This window comes from Phacochoerus africanus, chromosome 6 (genome assembly GCF_016906955.1).
Source record: "Phacochoerus africanus isolate WHEZ1 chromosome 6, ROS_Pafr_v1, whole genome shotgun sequence".
Classification (NCBI taxonomy): Eukaryota; Metazoa; Chordata; class Mammalia; order Artiodactyla; family Suidae; genus Phacochoerus; species Phacochoerus africanus.
Genome location: NC_062549.1, coordinates 117,481,279 through 117,499,523, shown reverse-complemented (window position 1 = coordinate 117,499,523; position 18,245 = coordinate 117,481,279). Strand labels below are relative to the sequence as shown.

At 40.4% G+C, this 18,245-nt stretch overlaps 1 long non-coding RNA gene across 3 annotated transcripts in view; it reads left to right on the top strand.

Annotated features, from left to right (window-relative positions):
- LOC125129929 (uncharacterized) overlaps positions 1-5,437 on the top strand; it is a 119,299-nt gene extending 113,862 nt beyond the window's left edge. For all 3 annotated transcript variants that reach the window (XR_007135601.1, XR_007135600.1, XR_007135599.1), the window contains one exon: positions 4,507-5,437. This is a non-coding gene — a long non-coding RNA (uncharacterized LOC125129929). The remainder of the gene's footprint in view (positions 1-4,506) is intronic.
- Positions 5,438-18,245: the final 12,808 nt, after the last annotated feature.

Genomic DNA, 18,245 nt, shown 5'->3' with positions numbered 1-18,245 from the left:
ATGAAATAAATGAGCAACTAACTAATGTTTAACCATATTCATGATTATATATATATTTAGCCAGGTGCATTTCTGGGGAGGGGGGGTTCTATTCAAATTGGGCCTCTGAAAAGAAGACTACATTTTATTCTTCTAAAGTTTACAGACGCATTTCAGTTTCTTTAGAATGTGATATGCTTTTCTGACTAAGCAGCATTACCTCTTATTAGAGGTCCAATGTGCTAATTTGACCCCTCTGGCAAATTAAATACAATTATGCAAACTACTAGGATTTGGGCCTAATCTAATTAGTACGGTACATATGCAGCAGATAATAATTTCCCTGGTTGAAAACTAGATTATCTTATTCCATGTTTGAACTATGTTTTAGAAAAACATTGTGCTATGTAAGCAAAACTCAAGACTTCGTTATCTTTTGTATTCTATTTGCTCAGCTCCATAAGGGACATGCTCAGAAAAATAAAGCCAAAATTGGAATCTTTAAGTGATGATATATTTTTTAAGAGATTTATAATTACAAGACAGGATAGTCCATGAAATTAGGAAAAGAATTCAAGTGGAAACGATTCCTTTTCTCTAATAAAGTTTAAATGTAACACCACTATAACTTTCTCTTTATATAGCTACAATCAGCATCAAGTATGATTTAGTGGCGATAATCCTGTTTGTTTAAACCCTAAAGTTTAGGAGTTTAAGATTGATCTGAATTAAATTCATACCAATAAATTCCAGTCACACACGCTCTGAATGATATTTATAATCATGAGACTGAGTGCACTCTTTTTAAAATATGTGAACCCTGTAAGCATTAATCAGTTCTACTTGTATGCCCTGAGCAGAAATCAAGAAAGATTTGGTGGGGGTGGGGGGGCTTTACTAAGAAGACTAAAGAAATTATCCCTCTTATACAGAGAGAAAAAAGGAAGCTTTTTTCTTTTTCTTTCTTCCTGCAAAAGTGAGTTTCATATGTAAGAGAAGTTCTGGCTCATAGCATTGGATATTGGTCTTTTATACAAAGGAAATGCACGGGTGTATCACAGCCTCCGGTGTGCAATTGTTATTCCCAAGTGTGTGAAGCCAGTCTTTGCTCGTGTATTCCTTAGCTTCTGCAGGAGACTGCCAACAAGCATGCCAGCTCTCAAGCTGTATTGTGCAAAGATGCACAGCCCACAAGGATCTGGACTTCTTTTCTTAGGTAACATCAAGGTCATAAAAGCCTCTAAACAGCTGTTAGGGAGTAACAACTTTTAGAAAACAGTGGCCCGTGTTAGCCTTTTGTTCTATTTTAGCAGAGAAATGCTCCGTTTAGTGGATAAAGGGGAGACACAGTTCTGTTAAGGATTCTAATACTCTCTTTCCCAATCTGCTTGTAAACCCGTAATGACAAGTATATTCATGAAAAATTTGTGTTGTGCGTGCTTGTAAAGGTGCTATAAATAAGCACATTTCTTTTTTTTTTTGTCTTTTGTCTTTTTTTGTTGTTGTTGCTATTTCTTGGGCCGCTCCCGTGGCATATGGAGGTTCCCAGGCTAGGGGTTGAATAGGAGCTGTAGCCACCGGCCTACGCCAGAGCCACAGTAACGCGGGATCCGAGCCGTGTGCAACCTACACCACAGCCCACCGCAACGCCGGATCCTTAACCCACTGAGCAAGGGCAGGGACCGAACTCGCAACCTCATGGTTCCTAGTCGGATTCGTTAACCACTGCGCCACGACGGGAACTCCTAAATAAGCACATTTCTTAGTGATGTCCCCAGGTGTCTCCACTGGGCCCAGGGTTTCCCTGCCATGGGCCACAGAACCTTAGACAGGGAAGGTGGTGCAGCGCCATCGCAAAGAAGCAGGAGTGGGGTGGGCAATAATCCGCATGTACATGCAGATTTCAATCAAGTATTATTAAGAATGCACCCCCAAAATGAGATAGGGGAGGGCTCTTTGACATTTCATATTAAAAATAAAAATAGATCATCTCCTAATTTGGATCTGCTTCAACAATAATATGGGGTGGAATGAGTGGGTGGGTTATAGACGAGATAAGATTGGTCATGAGCTGAGGACTGTTCAAGCGACACGATGAATACATGTACTTTAGTAGAGCCTTCCTTTTAACTCTGTGTTTTTTGAACGTTTCCCTCATGACAAGCTTAAAAAGCATTATATTCACAAAGGTTGGGAACCGCAGCATTATATGAAATTGTCAAGAAATTGTGATTAAAAATTTTTCCACCGTATACTCAAGCCGTCAAGGTGTTAAAAGCAAAAGGTTACAGTGGATTACTGAAGACTGCAAAAGAAACACACTGGCAATCACGTATTTACGATGGGGGTGCCCAGATCTACTGTTTACACTTAACCTGGTATTTACCTCCCAGCAAGAAGGAAACGGAAAACATTCATACACCTGTAGTGGGTTATAGGATGTATCAATTGAAAGAGACCTAAAAATTAAAATGCATGTCTCACTGTTCCTTGTTAAGCCTTTTTTCCCTTCCTCTCTCCCTTGCTCTCTCTCTCTCTCTCTTTCTCTGTGTTTTTCTCTAATGAAGCCATGTTTATCCAAAGTTTGAAGATAATAATCTATTTCAAAATTTAAGTGGCGACACAAATTCGAATGCATCCTTTGGGTCTTTTACTCACAACCAATCCGTCTTCTGCAACTGTTCTACTTTTCTTGAGCCTTGGCAAGCTCTTCAGAGCAGCATTTCCTTCTTTTCATTCTGATGCCGGGTGATTGTTTGGTGCTGATATGACATCGGCTTTTCCCATAATTTAGCGTAGAGTGTTTTACACTAGGGAGTTTCAGTGTGTTTAGATTGTAAAGCTTTTTCTGAACACTTTTGTAGCAGAATGCCATGTTCTAAAAAGCCCCAGCCACGTTGTTTTAAAGACTCACCCCCCCCCCGAATTTTCCTTAAAATTTAATTCCGTTTTAACTTTGCTGGGTTATTTTCACTTTGCCCCAAAGATAAATGAAAACATGCCAAGAGATTGTCATTTCCTGTTTTATGTGCTGTTGTTCCTGTGTACAATGTCAGCCTATTTTATTTAGGTATATATGCCATTCCATGAGGGTAAGCAACTTCCTGATTAGTCATTGTAAGCAACTCCTGGAAAATTAATATAATCCTTCATGTCAGCCCGGGAGTTTTGCTGGGGGTCAAGGATTATGTGATCATATGTATGTGTGTGCCTTTATTCTATAAAAGAATTACCATTTATCATAGTGTGACTTATCACTATAAATCACACAAAACTGTGGGATTATGTTGCATCAGTTTCCCACATTCTCATTTCTTCCCCGACATGCATGATGAGCTGGTGGGTAGGTTTTAAGATGTAGGTGAAGAAGAACCAGGGAGACAACTGTAGGAGGTGTTGGCTGAGACACAGCTATTTCAGAAGGTTATGTTTGCTTTAGGAATAAATTGCTATGATGTTGCACTCTCAGCTTATGATGTTCTGCCTTCTGCAAGAGATTTTAGAAATGTCTACATTTCCTGTACAAATATTAGGCAAGTGTTCTTGCAGCACAGTGGTCTTTAAACTCTCCTGTTCACATATAGCCTAAGAGAATTTTGAAAAAAAAATGTGTTCTTCTTGCACGCTGTTCCAGCTAAACATTTTTATTGTAAGTGCAAATAGTTGCAAAGGTCATGATTTCTCTCATATGAATATTTTATTTAAAAATTAAAGTGTCATGTTACTTTTTAAAAAATAACTGGTGTGATCTATGTACCATAGCAATTTAATACACCTACCATAACCTTTCTTTACAAATATTTACATCATTTCCCCTCTTAAATTTAGGTTTCCATCCCATTTCAATCGATGGAATTTTATTCTAATATATGTTTATGCTTGAACATCTTTTATTAATGACCCTATCATGTTTCACTTCAAAAATATTTATATAAATTGAACTTTAAAACTTAAATAATTTCCTGTAAACAAACTTCTTCTGGAACAAGTCATCATTATAATTCCTTTAACATACAGTTAATTTTTTAAAAGTTATACTATTTGACTGAACTGTAAATATAATGTTATTAGAAATGCATTCTCAGTGAGATAAATGTGAAGTGAATTAGGCTTTAACATCTTCAAATTCTACTTATTTTTTCTGTTGTTTTGGGGCTTTTGTTTTACAATGAGTTTGTGTATTTATTGATTGATGAATTGTTGTTGCTTTTTGCTGTAACTATCGATGAATAGTTACTGCTTTTTGCTGGAATGAGATAGGATCAACAGCAATAAAGCCTCTAGCTTTTATTTTTATAGATGCATATTCTAAGAAGCTCTAGGCAAATACATAGGTTAGGTTGCTCTGGAAGGAAGGCTTTTTGTTTTTTTTAAATGAAAATTTACTTGAACTCTTTTCATTGCTTCCGAGTTACATGTCCCAAATTGCTCTGTAATCTTTCACTGAAAAATAATTTGGAGATTTATCAGAGAAAAGCTTAATGGAGTTTCATACTTGACCATAACTTCCCACTGCCTTTCTTCTAGGACCTCTTCAGGGAGAAATTGATGGCTCAAAAGGTTCACCAACACCTCCCGGATCCCATCATCCCCTCAGCTTGAGTGCAGCTCCTATTACTGCTGCTGCTCCGAGGAGCCGGGTTTGTACGTAGTCAGCAGGTAATAAATACATCCGTAGACTGGCTCCTCCATCTGGACCAACGACCTTGCTTCTAGGTGACTCAGTGAGTGGAGATCAAGCCTCAGATGCTCTTTCTGCAGTGGAGTCACATTCCTCATGTCCTGTCTTCATCTGTAAACTGTGCATACCACTGATAACGACCTGATTCAAGGCTCAGTTGAAATGACCCATGTGAAGCTTCTTCCCAGCAAGGATCTCATTAATGAACTTGGTCCCCTTCTTTGATGAACGTTTGGACACTGACAGGTACTTCTCTGAGCAGTGTCTCCTTCAGATGGCCTTTGATGCTTTGCCTCGCATTCCACATGTTATATGGTGTTGGGCAAGAGGCACACCTGTCTTCTTTCCTGGTCTCTTTCAGGCTAGACTGATCCCAGACACCCTCCCCTGGAAGGCTGATTGGATAAATACAGACACAATCAGATATACAGTGAAGAGAATTTCAGTCAATCAGTGTGTTCAGTAGTTATACTAGATAAAATCAAGACTTTAAAATAAGGAAGCTTGAGGAAAAGTGACTAAAGGGATTTAACAATCTGTTGTGTTGTGTGCAGCTTTCTTTGGAGAGTAATGATTTACTTTTGTTGAAATAAAAATATCAATTACCAATATTTCCACGGTGAAAAAGTAGACAAAGAATCTGATAATTCTTCAAGTTTTTATTGTATCTTTTTGTATGTTTTCTTTCAAAACTCATTTTCGTTTACTGGCCAGAATTTTACCTCCTGTTTATGCTACACAACTGTTGCAATAAATTCAGTCGTATCACACGACTGAGAGAGGTGAGTAGAAAATTCCTTTCTATACTCTAGCATCAGTCAGTTTGGACCTTGAAGATAGGATATGATAACATTTCATACTGGATTTCTTTTTTAAATGATTTTTATTTTTTTCCATTATAGCTGGTTTACAGTGTTCTGACAGTTTCTGCTGTACAGCAAGGTGACCCAGTCACAGATACATATATAGACATTCTTTTTCTCCCATTATCCTGGATTTCTTGATACAAAGGTTGAGAAAAGGGTACCGTGTCCGTTGACATTTACCGTTGTACTCACCAAGAGAGTAACACCTCTTTAATAAGTACGAGGCAATTTATGAATCTGGAGCACTCTTCAAAAGTGAGACGGACTCACTATAAAAAAAGTGAACCTAGCCATCAGTGGAAGCAGCCCATAACTTTTATCTGCTCACTACTCCAAGTCTAACAAGTTAATTTGTCCTTGGGACAGAGGGAGCTGTGAATATGTTAGAAGACTAGACACAATTAGATGTAGGTAGCTCCAGATTAACTAATACAGTGCTAAGAATTTTATGGTTGCTCAGTTAATGTTTGTTGACAAGGCCATTCAGACATCCTTGTTTTCTTTTACAAATAGCACATTTAAGTATCTGGGCTCTGAAGTTCAACTCCTAGTATTTTCTCTGAACATAAGAAATACATTCTGAGGTCTTTTGAGGCTGTTTGAAAACTTGTAAACTTTTTTTTTTTACATCTATAATCTCCCTATACCAAGTTTTTCAAAAGTTTATAGGTATTCTCCTTTGCTTTAATTTTTTTGAATGCCGATTAAGTTTTACATCTCATTGAATGTACCATTTTAACCATTTTTAAGGGTACAATTCAGGGGCATTGAGACCATTCACAATGTACTGTTGCATTGCTTTTTTGCTAGCTGAATAGAATTCCTAATGTGTGTAACAGAAATGGATGCAGTATTAGCTAAGAAACAACTGTAGCCAGCTTCAAGGACATTTCATAATCCCAGAATACATATTAGAGGACACAAAGGTATACAGCATATGAACTGAATACCATCCCACAGAGGCAGGAAAGCCCCGTAACTGTTGTGCAATGTGCGGCATCAGATCTTCGTTGCAACAGGATTGTCTTATGTGAGGCCAACAAAAACTTGGCATTGATGCATAATTAATGAACTGGGAAATGGATTAACGAGATTTCTCTCTAATGAATGTTTCCCCAATATTTGGCATGAAAGCAAAGCTGCATTAATTAGTAGAGTGGGTGTTTTATGCGTGTATGTGAGATTTGTGTGTGTGTGAGAGAGACTGTGTGTCACTTTGGTGTGTCTGTGGTCCTATTTTGACATATTTCGCTTGCAGTGTTTTTTTCTTCTCTATCCTTATACTCCTTCCTCATTTTCACCCTCTCAGCTCTGCTTTTGTTCTTCTCAGGATGGCTATTATGTCTTTGTATGTGGATGGGGGAAGGAGTGACAGATTGAATGATTTCATTTTTAGATGGATGTCAGCATACATGAATTAATCAATATTTCATAATCTAGGTGGCGAAAGCCCTTCCTTTTCTTAGAGCAGAGAGGGCATTATGCTCTGTGTGCAGCTTAACGACTATTAATATGAATTAAATCATTCAGGCAAAGCCCCTTTCTTGGGCTGATAACATGCTCTTGTGTACATCCTCATCAATGGTACGTCAACTCTTAATCATCTTGGGAAGCAGGAGAGAGAAATCCCCTGGCTGAGCAAAAGCACCTCGTGTAGGGATTATTTGCCAGCATTAGGATCTGAACTTGGAATCTTAATTCTTTCTTTTCCTCTGAAATTATTCTCCTATTGTTGATTAAGTCAGAAACTCCCCCAGGACATGAGCGAATGTCTGTGTGTTTGTATATGTGGGGAGAAACGGGATGCGGGGGTGGGAGGCAAAGATAAAGGCATACTGAAGGCTAAGAGGAAGAATATTTTTGCATTCGCATTTTAGGGCTACAAAAATGTGTCGCTCATTTTTCCAAAATCTTGCATTTGAATACATGTCTTCAAAGATATAAGACATTCCATGTGGTGTATAGTTCTGATGGTTTTAATTCCGGTCCTGAAGTAGCCCCTGTAAAAAGATTTACTTCTTACTTGGCTAAATATTTCTTCATGCAACTGCTATTCATGAAAAGTACCATGTGCCAGGTAGTGATTTGCTACAAAAATAATGAAGACAATTTTTGCCATCAAGGAACTCCTGATTAGTGGGAGAGACTGACACATAGAAGGGTATTTAAAAGCATTTGAGGAGTTCCCAAGTGGGTCAGTGGTTAGCAAATCTGACAAGGAACCATGAGGTTGTGGGTTCGATCCTGGCCTTGCTCAGTGGGTTAAGGATCCAGTGTTGCCGTGAGCTGTGGTGTGGGTCGCAGACACAGCTCGGATTCCCTGTTGCTGTGGTTCTGGCGTAGGCAGGTGGCTACAGCTCCTATTCGACCCCTAGCATGGGAACCTCCATATGCTTCAGGGGCGGCCCAAGAAATGGCAAAAAAAAGACCAAAAAAAAAAAAAAGCACTTGAGCAAGCAGTTCAGTTTGCTAGAGCTTAAATTCAAGCTAGAGAATGATGAAAGTTAAGGTTGGAGAGCTAGAGAAAGGCCATATCATGGAAAGCGTTGTGTTTACGTCGTGCTAGTCAGGATAAGAACTGCCGACACCTACCATGGTTTGAAATGCTGGAAGTGGTGTTCTCATTCTTGGAATAGTTTAGTGCAAGCTTTCCGTCCACTGGCTCTATCCAGGGCACTGACTCTTCTGCCAGCATCTTCCACATCTGTCAAGAGGCTGGAGAGGAGAGGAGGGAGTTAGGTTTGGACCCACCCCGGGGTGACACGCTTCACGGAGTGATCACCATATGCCCCAGTTTATGCCTTAATTCCTAAAGCGACAATGAATAGTGTCCTCTTTCCCTCTTACCAGTGTCCTGATTTGGACACTAAATCATATGATCACTGTAATTTCTTCCACCTTCGTGGACCAGAAGTCAATCACACGGTGATTGGCAGGAATCAGTGACGTGAATCAAACCAGTTTTTGGAATTCCGTCCAGAAGGAGAGAATCAGACTGACGTGGTTGTGACATGGGACTTGAAAACTGAAGACTTTGACATTTGTTGGGCTCCTCCTGTGTGGTAATCACTGCTTAATTATGAGACTACGCAGTTAGGAATCTGTATTTTTATGGAAAGTTAAATAAGGAAAAAATTTGCAAGGAAAAAAAAAAGCATAAAGGGGCGTTCCCGTCGTGGTGCAGTGGAAACGAATCTGGTTAGGAACCATGAGGTTGCGGGTGCGATCCCTGGCCTCACTCAGTGGGTTAAGGATCCGGTGTTGCCGTGAGCTGTGGTGTAGGTTGCAGGTGCATCTTGAATCTGGCTTTGCTGTGGCTCTGGTGTAGGCCTGCAGCAACAGCTCCGATTTGACTCCTAGTCTGGGAACCTCCATATGCCTCCAGTGTGGCCCTAAAGAGACCAAAAAAAAAAAAAAAAAACAGAGAGAGAGACAAAAAAGAAAAAAAAAGCATTAAAGGAGGCTGGGAAATCTATGTGATCAGGAGGAAAAGGCAATGAATTTTGATGAACGCAAGACACTCCCTTCCCCACACATTAAGGGTTTACCTTCCATATATCCATTGCCTTTTAAACATTTCCACCTAAATACTAATGTCTTTGAAATAGTCTTGTTTATCTGAAAAATTTGTTTGAATGTTGCATATTGCTCCATAATATATTTATCTTTTCTTTTCTTTTTTTTTTTGGCTGCTCCAGTAGCATGTGAAAGTTCCTGGGCCAAGGCTCAAAAATGCTCTGCAGCTGTAACCAGAGCCACAGCAGTGACAATGCCAGATCCTTAACCCACTGCACCACAAGGGAACTCCTGTGTTTTTCTTAAAATAAGAATAACGTTCTTTTCTTTCTTCAAAAATCTTCACAAATAAATAATGCCCCAGGAACATTTGCTATGGTTATTTGTTATCTAATTGCCTCTTAGAAGAGCTATATGAATACCTAACTTGGGACACTCACCATTGAATAGTCTTAGACAGAAAAGGGACCTGGCCAAATTCTTATTTTAAAAAGAACTCTCTGACTGCTGTATGGAGTATAGATTCTAGGCGGCAGAGGTCAAGGAGACCAATTCAGATTGTTATAGTTATCTGGGTGAAAGGGGATAAACCATGTGATTTAGGCTGGTGCTCGGAGGAATGTTAGGAGATTAAACCAGCAGGGCTGAACCAAGAAAGAAGTTTAACTATGTAAAAATTAAATGGTTCAGCAAAAACATAATACAATTAAGTTTGTAAAGCAAGGGACAAACTGGAAAAAAAAAGTTTGTGACACATGAATGGTATTAAAGATAGGAAGGCTGATAGTCCTAATATTTAAAGAGCTCTTATGACTATAAGAAAAATAGACACAGTAATTCATCAAAGAATGTAAATGGCCTACACAATGTTAAAACCTCACTGAAGATAAAAAAATAGAAATAAAGAGATGAGAGCTATTTTTATTATTACATTAGTAAAGAAACTCTCATAATAGCATGTATATATGTACAAAGTATTAGTAACTGGGCTGTCATAAGAGTCAAAGCTGAAAAAAAGTCTCCTTCAATGAAAGATTTGTTATGGCATATCCTCATTGGTGAAATATATAACCATTCAAAATGATTGTGTGTATAGATAATTATTGAAATAGAAAGCTATCTGTGACCTATTAAATGAAAACAGAATGTTACCAAAACTCCATGTGTAACATGCCTCACATTCTGTAAATTTGTCTGTATGTGTGTTTAGAAGTGTGCATGTCTGCAGAGCTATCTATCAGGCTTTCCAACAAAATATTATAACAGTGCATATTTCTAGGTCGTAAGGTTGGAGATGATTTTTACTTTTTCTATCTTTCTATATTGTTTTGAAATTTAAAAATAGATATGTATTGTTTATAAATAATAAAACTTTATTATTTGGGGAAAAAAGAAAACAGCAGAGGAGTTCCCACTGCAGCACAGCAGAAACAAACCTGACTCATATCCATGAGGGCAAGAGTTCGAGTCCCGGCCTTGTTCAGTGGGTTAAGGATCTAGCATTGCCATGAGCTGTGGTGTAGGTTGCAGATGCGACTCAGATCCCCCATTGCGGCAACTGCAGCTCTGATGCAACCCCTAGCTTGGGAACTTCCATATGCCATGGGTGCAGCCCCCAAAAGCCAAAGGAAGGAAGGAAAGAAAGAGAAAACAGCAGATGTCTTATTTCTTGTAATAAAAAAGAGGAAGACTTGGGGACGAATGGTGTGTGGAGAGTGAAAGAGGAGCACTGGTCCAGGATGACCTCCAGCTTTCCCATCCCTGCATCCCTGTCATCCTCTGGCACTGGGTGGAAGGCCACCCTCCTCCCCACTGTCCTTCTGCTTAGTAACTTCTTGGCTCAGATTCTGCCGCTCCTAATTCTGTATGCTGGTCCACCTGTTAACCCCTCTGTATCCTCTGCTCTATTTAGAATGTTCTCTCCGCCTACCGTCCATCACTGAGTAGCAGAAGATTAGAGATGAGAGATGTCATTGGAAATGACTGGCCTAAATATTCTCACAAGTGGTTTTGATGCCAGAATGTATTGAGGATACCAGTTTGGCATCAGAGAAGACGGGTGCCTGAACCACCAAGTTTAGGAGGGGCCCATTACTGGGTGGCTCTGTCTCATGGGGTTCAAGGGAGTGATGAGGCCCATAGGTAGGCTCAGGATTTCCAGTGGTTGCAGAGTTTGGTGAGGATCAGGAAGGAGCTCATCGTCACCTGGGTTAATTGTTTAGAGCAGGAACAGGAGGTTGAGCAATAGAAGCAGGGGCCAGTCTTGGTTAGCAATTCAGGAGGAATTGCTCATTCATTCTTTTTCTGTATTGCAGTTTTGCCTGGCAAACAATTTTTTTTTTTTTTTTTAGGGCCACACCTGTGTCATATGCAAGTTCCCAGGCTAAGGGTTGAACTGGAGCTACAGCTGCCTGCCTATGCCACACCACAGCAATGCCAGATCGGAGCCACGTCTACAACCTATACCACAGCTCACGGCACCAACAGATCCTTAACCCACTGAACAGGGCCGGGGTTGGAACCCGCATCCTCATGGATACTAGTCAGGTTCGTAACCTGCTGAGCCACAACGGGAACTCGCACACAGTTTTTTTAAGCCAGGTTATGCAGACACGAGCCTAACTGCTATCTGTGTAAATGTACACATTAAACAAAACAAAAGAACTCTTCGCTGGTCAAGAAACATCAAAGATGAAGTCTAGATGGGCTTCTTGAATCTTCTTCTCTAGGGCCACCACGCCCCAGACAGTCTGCCTTTCTTGTCGTCACTGAGATCTCTGCCATTTGAGTCTAACTCATCCCAGGTTTCAAGGGCCAGGGCATTTCTTAGTATGCATTGAACCCATGCCAAACTATTGTTTCACACTATTATTGTCTAAGAGACAACGTGTACTAGAAATGTGAAACAGGAAATGTCCATCTGACCTTATTACCGGAGAAGAAATTTTCCAGAGTCCATATGCTGATGTAATTATTTTCATATTTTTCAAAAAAGTGTTTAGTGGTCAGGTCTTTGGAACAGTTAATTGTCATTGCTGTCACGGGCACAGCATAAAGTTTATTATCTCTTGTAGAGGAATAAAGCACTACAACTGCTGTAACAGTTTTATATTATTTTTGATTTTAAATTAGGTTTTAAGGAGTTCTTTTTATGTGCTCAGTTTGTGCATGTGTATGTGAAACATATATATTTGAATGTCTTAATTTGTTTCCTTTGGGGGGGATCCTTAATTTATTTGACACAGACATTTTTTCTCCATCTTCAAAGCCTATGACGTATGCCCCGTTCCTCTGTTCCAGTACCGTGCTTTGTACAATTTCCTGTAAACAGCAGTAGACAACTTCTACATAGCCTGGCTGGTTGGTTCACTGCTCTTGCAGTACTTATCTCAGCATAGCTAATCTCCTTTTTTTTTTTTTTATTTTGGTCCCAGTCTCATCAGCACCAACCCAGTGCTTTAAAATGAATTGAAATGCTGTACTCTTTGAAGAGATGAGGATTAAGGCTTAAACTGGGTCTAGGGATGAGGTGAGGAGGAAAGAGCCCTCATAAATCTGGTACTTTTTTCTCTTGAGAGGTGAAATGCAATGACCCATACTCTATAAAGAGAGGAAACAGTAATTACAAGCTTTTCCTCTGCCATGTACACTGTCTTTGATTTAGAGCAGAGCAGAAGCCAACCAGCTCTTTAGTCCTCTAGCATATTTAAGTGGGAGATTTGATTTTATATATATGACACCAGAAAATAGAAATCTTCATTCAGTTATGACTGTCTTTTCTTCTCTTTCATTTATTATAAGTAGTTCCATCTTTTTGTTTTACTTCAGTTTGTGTCCCTGATCTTTTTTCATCCTAATATGCTAATGCGCTGCCAAATCCCCTTTCATCCTATTTTTCAGTTCTATAGACAACTTTCCAGAATCCCAAAAATTCTTTTTTTCCAGCTAAAATGCTACCACCACTAGCATTATTCCTAATGTCAATTTGAACTTCCTTACTCTAGCACACTCTGTGCAGGGTGAATCCTTAAATGGAGCTGCAGAGAATGAAAGACGGGTGTTCAGCCAAGCTCTGCCTATATCTTTCCATGACCAAAAACAATTAGGTGAAAGGGGAAAAATTCAGTTAGCTATTGTTTTGTCTGTCTGGTCCCAAACAACTTATATGAATATTTGGGGAAATTTTCTTAAGTTGAATTCAGTGTGTATTTTATGTACATTGGTAGTTGAGTTCTTATCATGTAGCTATATAGTATATGTTTTCTGTGAGAAGCAGTTGCATTTTTTTTTTAAAGAGCCATTTCAGAAAGAAATGAGGTCAATGGCGTCTTGTTTTAGGGAGGGGGTAGCAAGGACGTCGGAGTGAGAGGAAGTCCTATATGTCAAAGGGCTCTGTGCACATTTTCCTGAAATGCCTCAGCTCAGTGTAAATGTAATCTGTTATTTTAACTCATTACAAGAGCTGTGTTTTGCCCTTTCTCACATTAAATTTGTAAAAATTCACAATTAATTCACATGAATATTGTGAAATCAATAACATATATATGGTGAATCTTTCTATTTCAAGGATCCCTCCTAACAGGTCGCATTTCATCCTTTCTCAAGACCTCAAAAGTTGGATTATTGTTGGAGTTCCCATCGTGGCACAGCGAAAACGAATCCGACTAGGAACCATGAGGTTGCCAGTTCGATCCCTGTCCTTGCTCAGTGGTTAAGGATCTGGCATTGCTGTGGCTGTGGCGTAGGCCAGCAGCTACAGCTCCGATTCAATCCCTAGCCTGGGAACCTCCATATGCACAGGTGCGGCCCTAAAAAAGTTGGAGTATTGTTAAAAAAGTAAAGACATTTTGGAAGACTGCTGACCATTAGCCAGAGGGAAGGTCCTGAACCATCCAAATGTTCTCTAGCTGGCAAAGAAGTATGAAAAAAATTCTGGCCAGACCTGAACATGCTGGAACATCCAGGTAAGTCAGGGAAACAGGTTCATGATACCCCGTGAAAAAATGAAAGGGTCAACAAAGTGTCATGTATTTCTGCGCCTCAAGTGGAAGCTTAACTTTTTCTTTTTCTTTTTTTTTGTTTTTTGAGGGCTGCGCTCACAGCATGTGAAGGTTCCCAGGCTAGGGGTCAAACCGCAGCTGTAGCTGCCGGCCTACACCACAGCCACAGCAACACCAGATCTGAGCCATGTCTGTGACCTACGCCACAGCTCACGGCAATGCTGGATCCTTAACCCACCACGTGCGGCCAGGGATTGAACCTGCATCCTCATGGATGCTAGTCAGATTCGTTTGCACTGAACCACGCTGGAAACTGCTAGAAACTTCAGTTTCAAAGGATACGGGAACTTCATTTTTATTCTTCTCCTCCATTTTGCGTATTTCAGTTTCATATCAAATTGTTCTTTGGATTCATAAAAATATGTAAGGACTACATAAAGAAAGACTTAGGCATCAAGTCATCAAGTCACCTGACACGGCTTCCGTTATGTGCATTCAGGAAAGCAGACTCTATCACAGGCCCAGTGTTAAATGAATAAGCACTGGTTTCTCATCATGTTTTGATTTTACACTTAATGCAGCGAGTGCAAGAACACTATTCAGTAAACATTCCAGGATTTTGTCTGGGCAAGTACTGATCTCAAATTTCTGATGTCTACCAATGTCAGGCATATCAGATGGTAGATTGTGAAGTAAACGTTTTAAGATAAACGTGCAACTTAAGTATTTATGAATTGTTTGAACATTGTTAGAAGAAAAAAGTCATGCTATTTATTTTTCAGAATGGGGTGTGATTACTAGACTAAATTCCACAAAATGTGAAAAACTAAAGGAAAAATATCAGGTCAGAACCAGTTATTTTTATTCTGAAGATACAGCTAATAAATGTGGGTATATTCATAAAATATATGTGGGAGGATACATAAGAAACTAGAAACTGGTTGCTTCTGAGGAAAGGAATTGAGGGCCTAGCAGGCAGGGAGACTTCTCCCAGTTTACACTGTTATAATATTTTTTAATTTAATTTAATTTAATTTTTTGTTGTTTTTTTAGGGCCGAATCATGGCATATGGAGGTTCCCAGGTTAGAGGATCGAATGGGAGCTGTCGCTGCTGGCCTACACCACAGCTCACAGCAATGCCAGATCCTTAACCCACTGAGCAAGGCCAGGAATCGAACCTGCGTCCTCATGGATGCTAGTCAGATTCATTTCTACTGAGCCACGACGGGAACTCCTGTTAATAGTATTTTAATTTCTTTCCTTATACATGTGTAACTAAAACCAAAAGAAAACAGTAAAACCGAGAATAGTATTTTACAAATGCAAAAGGTTTTACAGTAAGCCTCTATTTCTATAAAACTAAAAGCAAGTGCCTGATCAGTAGATTCTGTTACTGAACCAAACCTGAGTCTGCTCACCCGACACACAGCAAAACCGGTTAACTGATACCCAGTTGCAGTGAAAGAAAATACAGCCTCTACTTGCAAGGCGCCATGCAAGGAAAATGAGCAGCTCGTGATCAAAAGACCCAAACTCCCTGGTGAGTTTCAGGGCAAGGTTTTTATTTTATTTTTTTATTTTTTATTTTTTTGTCTTTTTGCCATTTCTTGGGCTGCTCCCGCGGCATATGGAGATTCCCAGGCTAGGGGTCTAATCGGAACTGTAGCCACCGGCCTACGCCAGAGCCACAGCAACGCAGGATCCGAGCCGCGTCTGCAACCTACACCACAGCTCACGGCAACGCCGGATTGTTAACCCACTGAGCAAGGGCAGGGACCGAACCCGCCACCTCATGGTTCCTAGTTGGATTCGTTAACCACTGCGCCACGACGGGAACTCCCAGGGCAAGGTTTTTAAAGGGGTGAGGGTGCAGCGTGCATGGCTTTCTTCTGATTGGTTGGTGGTGAGGTAACAGGGTGATGTTTCTAACCAGCCTGGAGCCTACATGCTTGTGGTCACTGTCATCTCCCCGGGTGAGGGTCTTAGTTCCTGCAGAACGACTCCAAGATGCGTGTCAGGTTGTTATGTATATTCCTTGAGGAGGAACTAGGATTCCGCTTTATTGCTGAACTGATACTATTACTTTTCTTACTTAACTGCTTTTCTTTTGTCCCTGCATCCCATCTCTTCCCTAATTAGTAACTGCTTGAGTGTGCTCTTTGCAACTCGGGAAAGCCTAGAAGACTCAATCCTTTTACTACAGACAAGACGCAGGGGACACACTGGGACTTTTGTTCCCTGAAGGGCCCTGCAGGGTCCTTCTCAGTTTCACCCCCCCCCCTTTTCTTTGATATTCCTCATATTCCTTTGATGGGAACAGGAATGGGGCATGAAAGAAGATGAAGTGTTAGATACAGAGGTTAATGATAAATTTGGCAGAGAAACACAGATTTAGGGGGACTCAGTTTTAAGTCTACACTATAACCTCGATATAAATAAAAGTGTGTGATCAAGGGTGATTTTGTTTTCCTGGGAATACTTACTCATTTGTAAACTCTTGAGAACTCCCCAAATGTTTTCATTAGCTCTTCTGTTTTTCTTGTCTTCCTCTATGATTGTCATATTGAATTGCAGTGTTTTCCCCCCAATACCACACACACACACACACACACACACACACACACATGAAATCAGCTGATATATTTTCTTCAGTAGTTCCTAGCAAAGTCTATTTGATACTTTTAACGTTTTTTTCTTTCGTTAATATTGGATCAAGCTGCAACAAAATTTAAAGCTCTGGCTTTCACAACAGAGGCAATTAAGATATTCAAGTGTTTCTCTTGCTAGCCAGACAGAGTTCCATCACACTTCTGTTTGATGTGACCCATATCCCCCTGGGCCCAAGCCAGAAGGTTCAGTAGCTGAGTCTGAGGGTAAATTAGAATCCCAGTGGAAGCGAATGGCTGGTGTGGACAGGGAGTGGGCCTGCAGAGTATTATGAGATGTGTCCCTTCCAGTTTACCGCAGACCTTCTCTGCTAAGGGGTAAATATCACTGCTCTTCATGCAAATAGACAACCACATAAGCAAAACCAAAAACCCAAAAACCCAAAAACCCACTCTCTTTCTTTGTATTGGGTGCATTGGGCTTATAGACATACCTTGCTTCTCCTTTTCATTGAGGCTCGTAAGACTAAATTCTTTCCAATGGAATCATTTGAATTTAATAATATGGCTCAAATTGGCTCATCAAGCCATTTTCTAGCAAAAAGGGCTTCCTATATAGGGGCCTGCTGAGAGCTTTCAGGCAGCCAAAATGATCAGCTCTGTTCAATTCTGCCTGTTACGCCTGAGACGAAGAATGCTTTGACCAACAATGAGAGAGGACCCTCCCTCACCTTCGGCATTCCTCTTCCAAGCCAGCGTGTAACCTCAGGAAAGAATCACTTTTATGTGGCCTCTTCATATTTAATTACCTACGTAACGTGGCTATGTAAAGGCATTGTCACACAGTGGTGAAGGATGAAAGCTTGAAGTCAAACAGACCTAAATTCAAATTCCAGCTCTGCTGCTTACCACACATGGGATCTTGGGAAAGTTACTTAACCTCTTTCACTTTGCTCATTTGTGAACAACAGTTTGCTGCCAGGAATTCTTCTTTTTGAAATATAGAAAGTGCATAGCCCAGGGCCTATAATATAAAGGGCTATTGTCCTAATTACTAAAACATTTCTTGTACCTAACGACCACATAGAAATATCCAAGGCAAGTATGTAGGAACTGACAGCTGGCCCTTTCTAGATCCTCTCCCCCACCCCTCACTCCTGAACCCACTCCTCTCAAACAAACATTGCACTGACATTACACTTGATCGGGTGACCAGTGTCATTCACGTTGCGAAATGCAGTGGCTAGCCTTTTGTCCTCATCTCAGTTAAGCAAGCAGCAGCATTTGAAATAGAGAATCTTGCATTCCATTGACTGCTCTTCGTCTTTTTTCTAATATCTAGACATTGGAGCCCTCAGGAGCTCAGTTCTCTAGGTGCTTCTCTATAATCGCTTCCCTGGTGACCTCTCCCAGCCTCGGAGCTTGACTAGCATGTAATGCTCCTGACCCCCTACCCCACCCCCTGGGTTACAGCTCCCATCCAGACCTCCCACCTGAACTCCAGACTTGGATGTACTCCCCGGCTTGGTCTCTACCTGGATGTCATGGGTGCCCACTCAAACTCTGCATGTCTAGGACTGAACACGCTGGTCTCTT